General features: G+C 40.0%; 1 long non-coding RNA gene across 1 annotated transcript; it reads right to left on the reverse strand.

The window, feature by feature from the left end:
• Nucleotides 1-514: 514 nt before the first annotated feature.
• On the reverse strand, nucleotides 515-8,901 carry LOC142924167 (uncharacterized). Its single transcript, XR_012941332.1, has 3 exons — nucleotides 8,498-8,901; nucleotides 5,818-5,922; nucleotides 515-4,110 (listed from the first exon to the last, which is right to left on the reverse strand). It is a non-coding gene; the product is annotated as an uncharacterized LOC142924167 (long non-coding RNA).
• Nucleotides 8,902-9,163: the final 262 nt, after the last annotated feature.

Below are 9,163 nucleotides of genomic sequence, written 5' to 3' on the forward strand. Positions count from 1 at the left end.
TTAAAGTCAGAGTTTACATATCAACAGATGCATCGGCTTGGCTATTGTTCAGGTGTGAGTTTGCATGATATGCTCAGCTAAATGCATCGGCTATAAATTGAAAGGCAAAATATATCGTCAGATGTATAAGGGGGATTTTTTTTATGATGGAGTACATTAACGTTTAATGAATAAAATTCCTCTATTTGAATTTTTTTGGGGTTTTTGTTCCTTCGTGCAGTGATAGTTATATAGTTTAAGTTGCACAACCACCAGTGATGCAGGTATATGTGTGTTCATTTCATTTTAACAAATCTTATTGCTTGACAGCAGTTCTGTTTATCTAAATTTTTGCAGATAATGCAGAGGATCATCGTGTTATCCTTCATAAATATGGAAACTAACATATGTACAATATGTACAGTAGTTTTAATAGTTCTGAATTGTGTGTGGAGTAGATTGCAGAAAATGTCACTTACAAATACAAGCTAATGAGAACCAAACAACAGGACGAAAACGGTCAATAAAACAGTGATATTGCATGTAGAAACTTTATTGTTTACCATATAATCATGACTTGCCGTAATAAAATTAAATACTAAAAAAAAGATTTGATCAGGAAGCCTGCTTCATGATGTTTGCATGTCTGTCAACACACACACACGTGGCAGATTACATGCAGTTCCAATCGCGTGGTTGTATAACCACAACATACGAAGGCCCGGTAGAAATTTACAGATTCTACTTTTATCAAAACAAATAAAGGAAAAGGCTGAGCACTGGGTTTGTTTCGAATTTAAAACAAAAAAAAATATATCCGATGTGGGATCCGTAGCAATTGTCAGAAGACAGGTGAGCGTCGTTCTACAAAAGTCGTTTCAGGTGGACATCCGATACATTATACCGAACAACACTGACGCTTTCAGCGCCACATGCTGGGAGCTTGCACACCTATCAACCCATACGGTTTACCCGTATTCTTGTACAGGGAAATGTAGTTTTCAGGTCCATATTGCATACAGCCGTTTCAATATGGGCAAAAGAATACATTTGTTTGTGTTTCTCCCTTGTGATGGGACTTTGTAGGATGAACGTTGAGATTTATAAGGGCACGGGGTGACCAATAAGGTCTGAATTGGTCTATAATAAGATAGGCACTGATAAGGGGTTGACAGGTATAGGAGCGTCAGTTCTTGAAGGCCCCAGAATGTGGTGCGAAACGTCGGACAACATGTCGAACAGCACGTGGTACAACTCGAAAACACTTCGGAGAGCTAGATAGCACAAACGCTAAACACCTCCGCAGTAGAGTACAGTGATTTTAAAGTTTAACCGTGCCTTTGAACATTTCTAATGGCAATGACAATTGCAATGCACATTAATGAGTAACATACAATGAAAATGTGAACTGATATCATTACTTCAAATATATCTTTCAGAATAAAAGTCATGCACTACGGGAAAACGTACACCACATTTAAGATGAGTCCATAATCACTCCAAAAACGGATTTACATATGTTTAGGGGACTCAATGTAACCACAGTCTAAGCGTACCCATATAAAATCCCGCGGCATTCTCTCTATGCCTACAGTAGTCACTGCAAATATCAATTTTACTTGAAGCACGGTGCAGCCCCCGTATAGTGTACAGCCTCTGGTGCGTTGCATGAGCGGCACTTACACACTGGACGTTTGGGGCGGTGTTTCGAACGTGTGACGAATACGCAGATCCTCCGTCAGTCATTATATCGGTTATTATGCGCTTGTTCTTAAAGATAATATTTTGATGGTTCGTAAATGGTTCTGGTAGTGACCAGAGCACACCGTGTGTGTGTTCTGGTATATATATATATATATTTATTTATTTTTTGCAGTGGGCGGCCCGCTGGCACTAGTATGTAACGAGAGACTGCGCTTTACAATCAACCTTGACGAAAATTGCGCAATTTGTTACGTGTTAAAAACGTTCTATGGTGATCGTATGTGGGGTGCGCTGCTTCACCTGAGCAGGTGGGTTTGAGATGGGCATGAAGTTGCTCGAGACAAAGAATTGACTGCATTCTAACGCAATGTACGTGCCAAAGAGGTTCCTTAACTCTTGTGGTGTGTTACGCTATGTACATTTAAATCGTGTTGCCGAGTTATGGCATTCGAGGAGGCATTACACTCAATACTGTAGAACCATTTCACTTTGTAATGATGTATGTTAAAACTTCTTTCGCACCGTACGTAGCCAACCAACGCTAATCGGAGATGCGAGGGAAGGACGACAAATGACAAAAAGCAGTTCTTAAGAAATTCGTTTTTCAATTAATTAACTTGGACCACCTCTTATATTTACGAGCTAAAACATTGCATTTATGCGTCGATTTAAAATTTCAGACGTCCGCTGGTTGACGGATGTGCGAAACCCGAGTTAGCGACCAAGATCTAGAGATAATAGCCCCTGGCAGAAGTCAAACACCGCGTTGTTGATGTGTGAATGCGAGAGGCTGCATCACGTTCAGATGAATTCATGCAAGCAGGTCCATTTCCGCTGACATCCCACCTCAGAATGCAGTTCAAGTCAACCACCATACATTACTATACAAGGGTTTTTTTTTATACAACGAGCACCAAGCACATATAGTTTATTTTATTTCACATTACTCACATATTAAGCTTAAAAGTAATTTGAAAAGACAAGGCACCCCCAGGGTTACTGCATGCCTCACATCTTACTTGATGAGATGTATTTTCAAGAGATGTGAAACAGCGTGCGCGAACTGCCATTGTCTTCAAGATGCATTTGCACCGCTATCCCAAGCCCTTCTTCCACATCATCAGATGTAATCTTTCACGAACACTACTCTAATAAAATTATTTAATTTAGATTTTAGCTAGGATCAAGTGCCAGCCTTGATCAAATACTCATTTACTTTACAATACTTTCTAAGCTATGTGCATGTCAAACCCATGAACGTAGCTATATTTTCTGGGCACTATATTACAAGAGAAACCAGCTATTGTTCGAAATTGTCTGTGTAGAACATTTTGTTGAACGGTATTACATATACATTATGACACTAAACTGGCAAGATAGGCTTTTTGTACAATTATTTATTGAAATGTTGTTGTTATTATGGTTCTATATGTGTGTTTATTAAATGTTGAAACTTTTTTTCAAATGTAAATGCTACGTGGCATTCTTCTGATTTACCCTCACAAAAATGGTAGTTTGTAAACGTTGTCCATTCAATGTTTTAACCATAACACTACGGTACGTAAATCTTGACTTAAAGCTTTCGTGACTGCAGGAATTAATATTCTTTGGGTCTTTCGGTAAAGTCACGTAGATAGGTTCATAGAAAATAACAAAACAACTAAGACGTCTCGATCGCAACACAAGCGTTCGTCATCAGGAAGAACGCTTGTGTTGCGATCGAAACGTCATAGTTTTTCAAATGATTTTTTGTTATTTTCTTTGATCCTATCTACGTGACTTTACCGAAAGCCCCCAAAGAACACTACGGTATGTCTTAAATATGTATTTCCTGATATGAGTTAATCAGTAGTTCTTGGCTACTAATTTTATAGATCATTAACACTATCTATGCCTTTGACCTCTCAGCGTCATGGCGGGCACTGCAGTGCTTACAAAATAAATTAAATGTAATTTATTTTCATCCTAAAGTGGGACACTGCATTCGCATAGGAGAGACTGAGTATTTGACTTAGGGGTGAACACTTTCAACGAACCAGCTCATTTGCCATGTTTTCCTGGCAAATACATCGTTGGGCACACGGTGTCATTTTGTTGACCACACTGACACTGCTCCCACACCCTTACAGCTACGGTACTTCTACGTGCGTTGATATTTTTGTTGTTGTTGTTCTGCGCGTGTCTGTCGACAGCGCGTCGCACTAGCCCCTATTCCGGGACAAGCGACCACGGGAGGCTGGGGGGCTTGGAAAGGCGCCAGCGTTAGGAGGCATCCGGGTGACTAGCGAGGCAAGGATGCGAAGGAAGAATGAGAGGCCCTGCTGGGCACGGCCGTTCCTCTCGCTCGGGTCGACCCCCGCGGGCCGGGCAGGAGGGGGCGGCTGCTCCTGGCCCTGCCGTCTTCTCCGTTTGATTCTCACTATGAATCTGGCACCACGGAGGATGCGACAATGCACACTGATTAGTTTGTATTTTTGTACCAGCCAGTTGTATGCATTCTAATTTGAGAAGAAAGCAATTTACGTTCAGACTTTGAGGTAGCAAAAGAAATGAATGCTGCTATGTAAGAATATTTTAGTGGGCAATGGGTGATACAAGATGTTGGTTAATGTGCCGCCCTAAAATTACTTGCTCATTTACGGTGGTGGCTAGAGGAAGCTCGACAGGACCACACTACCCGTCCATGCTGGTCAGATGTCTTGGAAGAGGCGGTTTCACCCACACTTTCACCCACCACATTCGACCTGCCCAACGACTAACTGTGCTGTACCTATCTTGATTTGAAGCTTTCGTCACTGCAGGAATCCATACTCTTTGGTTCTTTCGGTAAAGTCATGACTTTACCGAAAGAACCAAAGAGTATGTGCTGTACCTATTTATACTGCCGGGTGGACAGAGGCTGGGAGGATGTAAGAAGCTTGGTCGTTGTTATTGGATTTGTGAGTTTGTATTGTCTGTAACTTAAATTGTGCAATTATTCTATGCGACAGTAATATGTTTGTATCCATGTAGTGGAAAAACAGCATTACGTCATGAGTTAACTTTATTATGAAATGGAACTATTGTCTGTGAGTGACACTGAAATGCATGCTGCAATGTCTTGTTAAAACAATACAGTATGCAGTAATGCTAATATATATAAAAAGAACAATGATACGGTACACAGCAGCATCACTGGTAAATCGTTTAAAGTGAATACACAGAAATGTGGCCAAAATATATTTTTAAAAAACGATTGCGGTACTGTATGCGAGGTGGAACTGCAGAGTAGTGGTTGGCCCACGACGGAGTGAATCGGGAGACCTGAGTTTGATTCCCGGCCGCAGGTAACATCAATTGGTCATTTTCTAAACCATTCCAAATTTACCAGTATGGTGAAGTATGGCCAAAGACTCCCCGTGAGTGACAGACATAATGCGGGGAGATCTTCATACAGCGGTGATTTAACAAAGGGCTGTAAATGATTATTTTCATATTTTTTTCTGGATATTGGACTATTTAATTATAAAATCAAAACTTTCTGAGAATTAACAATACGTTTTTTAAAGCCTCTGTATTGAGTTTACGATCTGTTGCAGTGTAGACTACTTTTTATTATTTTCAACAGTCACTAAAATTCGGCCATTCCACATGCCGTGTGTGTCGTGTTCCAGAATTGTTGGTTCATCAAATCAGATCAGTTGTATTTATTGCTGTGTGTTATTAGCCTCATGGTTTAAGCCTTGCGAATACAGCGAAAATATGCTGGATGACTACATGTCCAAAACGTCAACTATCGCTGCCCTTGATGCAGATCACGGAAACAACGGAAACGAAGTTCTTTATTTGTCTATGAAGACGTTCAAGTTAAATGATATTGAACTGAGGTGAAGTGATTAGTGATTCTCGGTCACGGCTAACATCAGTGGTGAGTGAATAACTGAAAGGGGCTTTGAGCCCCTCCTCTTCACCAACCAGAATTGGCTAGTGTGGTGAAGTATGGTCAAACAATAACGCGATGTGTGTGTAATTAGATATTACATGAGTGACTTGCCCATCGTGTTATTCCTGCTGATTGTGAGCTAGTATGTTGGAAGTATATCGAGAAATGCACTTCCAAAGATTTGTGTTTGTGTCTGTGTGTGATGACAGCACCTTTTTTTCTTCATCTTATTTTTCTCTATTTCCATATTTGGAGGCGTTCTTTCTTTAAGTTTCTGCATAATCACGTGCTCTTCATTGGTTGAGTTCTTGCATATTCTGAAAACAAGTGAAACGCCAAAGCAATTAACATTCTACCAATATCATTCTGCGCAGATATTTTTTTATTTTTTTTACGTTGTTAACTCAATTTTCATAAACATGGTCGCATCCACGTGTAAACTTGAGGTTTATATCATTAATTACATATATAATATCTCATTGCAATATCATTTCTGGAATGCATTGATGGTGCAAGTTTTGGCACTGATATTGAATAGTATGTTCCTAAATGCAGCGTATTAGTTTACTTTTAAAATTATTGAGTAATCTTATATGTACACTTACTTATAGTGAGACATTCTGAGATGTTGAACATTTTCTGTTTTATCGAAAATGTTTTATGAATTTTAATACGCAAAGTATTTATCCATTCCGATTCATTTGCTGTTTCAAAATGATGTTCTTTAGAGTTCAGTTTTTTACAAATTGAAGTCGGGAAAAATAAAAAAAAATGATTGAAATAAGTGGATTATTCTTTAAACACAATTAACACATCGTAATTGCGTATTGTATGATGGCACTTGCCTACAATGATGAGTTATGTGTTTTTGCTCCATAGATCATACTGATTCCAGAGCCATGGGCTGATTTATCGCACTAAATTCCACGCACATTCTCCAGTAGACTATTTATGCGTCAACCAAAGATTCCCGAAAAATGCGATCATTGCACATTTTCAATGGCCATCATCCTATTCATCGCTACCATCATCCTGGAATTGCTGCAGATCGTAGTAATCTTTTTTCTCTATCTTACATAGCAGTCCTCATACGCAATAACGTCCTTGAGTTACTTCGTAAATGTAAGTTATTATGTCCAGAGGAAACATTGAGGAAGTGAACCCTGTTGCTAGATTTTGTGCAATGCCCTTTAATCTCCTGTACGTAATCTACACAATACTCTACATCGTTGTCTTGTGCTATCATATCAATTGCCTCTATCTTGATTTGCAAACCTGTCTTTATAAAATACATGTGCCCGTGACCAAACTTTCAATGCTTCACGAAGCTTAAACAAGACTTTATTTAACAATAACCATTAAAACTTGCCATGCTCACGGTATTTCACTCACTCTCAAAAGAGAGGGAACAAGGCTTTTACGGGTTTTTTATGGTCCATAAAGTCAAGTGAAATCCTTTTTTTTGCGTGCAGGTAAAAGCCCATTGAGACTAATTGACACTTACCCAGTTACAGCAATGGGGCGCGAAACTGCCAGTAAGAATTTACTTGATATACGTGTGGATGAATCAATAGATAACAGATCTTATGATGTGCGTGAGAATGTATTTTTATTCACATGTCGTATGGTTTCATGTGACCTCTGAGGTTATGAGTGATCGTTGTATTCAGATGTATTCATAGAAGCCCGACCCTGAATTTCGAAAATCCTTCTGATCGCTACACCTGTAATGTGTATTAAACAACACAAGCTAGAACTAAAAACCCAATAGTAAGTACGTATTGTATTACATATTTATGCGTTTGTCAAAAACAATAGCAAGAATCATGTTTACATTAATCCAATTACTCGACAATTTTATTTAAATGAAACCACTGGATACATCGCTTGGTGAATGTGATCTGAGAGTTGTTTCATTATGATCAATAACATTTACTTAAGTAAAATCATCTGTCTACACATATACTACAGTGTGCATGGGTTTAATTAACCGTGCGCATGTTTATAAAACGTCTTTAAAGCTATTTTAACATCGCTACTTTACTGTGCAAGTATTTCAGGATGAGATGCAACACTTGGTGTTTCGTGTTGAAAAAAAGTATTTGAATGATCAACATTTATTTTACTTCCCCTAAATGTACTCGTGAAATAATGTGAACGTTTTACTTTCATCTCTAAAACACAATCAAGAAAAACATTTTCACGCAACATCAATATAAAGCTTTACACAACACTTCTAAATACTTGTAACAACACAATTTGCCAACTCGATGAGGTAATGCACCATCAATGCGTGTTACCGATCGCGAATTCACTAAATATCTTCATTTTAGATTTCCCAACTAAATTTTCAATTTTCATATAAAATTATTCTGACTTCTTGGATATGCGATGGGACAACAGAACATTTATTTCCAGATTGAACCGTACATTTCTCATCGGCAGTTAAATTGGCAAAAGTACAAAGATTAAATATTCAAAACATTCATCCACACCACCTCTCTGCAGAGGACACAAGCATATAACAGCCGACGTTTTTGGCAAAGGGCCTTCTGCATAGCAGAGAGATGGAGAGGCCAAAACTATTTAGTAAATACTCTACTGTGCACTATGAGGCACTGATATATTGTTTTTTCTTATGTCGGAAAATATTTGACATTCGCTTAAAATAAGATACCACTCGTTTCTTTACAGTCTACATCATATTACCGTATCAGGATCATCTCAATATCAAAGTGCAATTGAGTTACAGCTGCTTGATATCACAATTGGTTTTCCATTGCACACTGCGTAACAAAAAAACCGTGTATGGCAAACGTTCATTGGCAGTTATGCGAGGGTGCGAGGCTAAACGGGCACGACAAATATTGACAAAAGATCAAAAATGCTCACCTCTTTTTAACTTTCACCCTCCACTTCATGCTACCCATTCTTGCGTGGAGGTGAACTTGGTTGTGGTGACGCTGACTGACTGATGCTTCCTCTACGCTTAAGTTATATATATATTTTTTCGGAATCTCACGACTGAGCAAGGTGCGTGGCGGTGGGGGTGTTAAGTCGAGCGGCAACACCGCCAAGCTATGGAGAAAGCGAACTCTGAAGTGAACGCGCCGGTAAACGCGGGCAGCTCGCCACGTGCACAGGCGGGCAGGGAGCTTGTGGCACACGTGCCTGGGAGGCGGACGGCGTTCACACTGGAGGCTGCAGGGGACTTGCCTGTGAGTTTTGTCTGCATGGGTAAGGGGGCTGGCTGTGAGCGCCGTGCCAGCTGCAATTCTACACCGACCTAACCCACCCCATAGAAAAACCACAACACCACCCACCCACGTACCCACCCACCCAACCATCCACCCACCCACTCATCCCATCCACCGCAACCCGCCCTCCCCTCTCAAATCGCCTTCAGCCGCCCCCTCCGCTCACTAAAGCCATCCCAAGCTCTCCGCTCTATGCTAATTGCTCAATCAGCTGGTCCCTTACATCACCCGCTCAGAATTACGGGGTGATGTCACCACCTGAATCTAGGAGGGGGCTTGGGACATGGTGCGCTGGTGTTAG

Source organism: Petromyzon marinus, chromosome 9, assembly GCF_048934315.1.
Source record: "Petromyzon marinus isolate PM22_M1 ecotype Great Lakes invasive population chromosome 9, UKy_Petmar_22M1.pri1.0, whole genome shotgun sequence".
Classification (NCBI taxonomy): domain Eukaryota; kingdom Metazoa; phylum Chordata; class Hyperoartia; order Petromyzontiformes; family Petromyzontidae; genus Petromyzon; species Petromyzon marinus.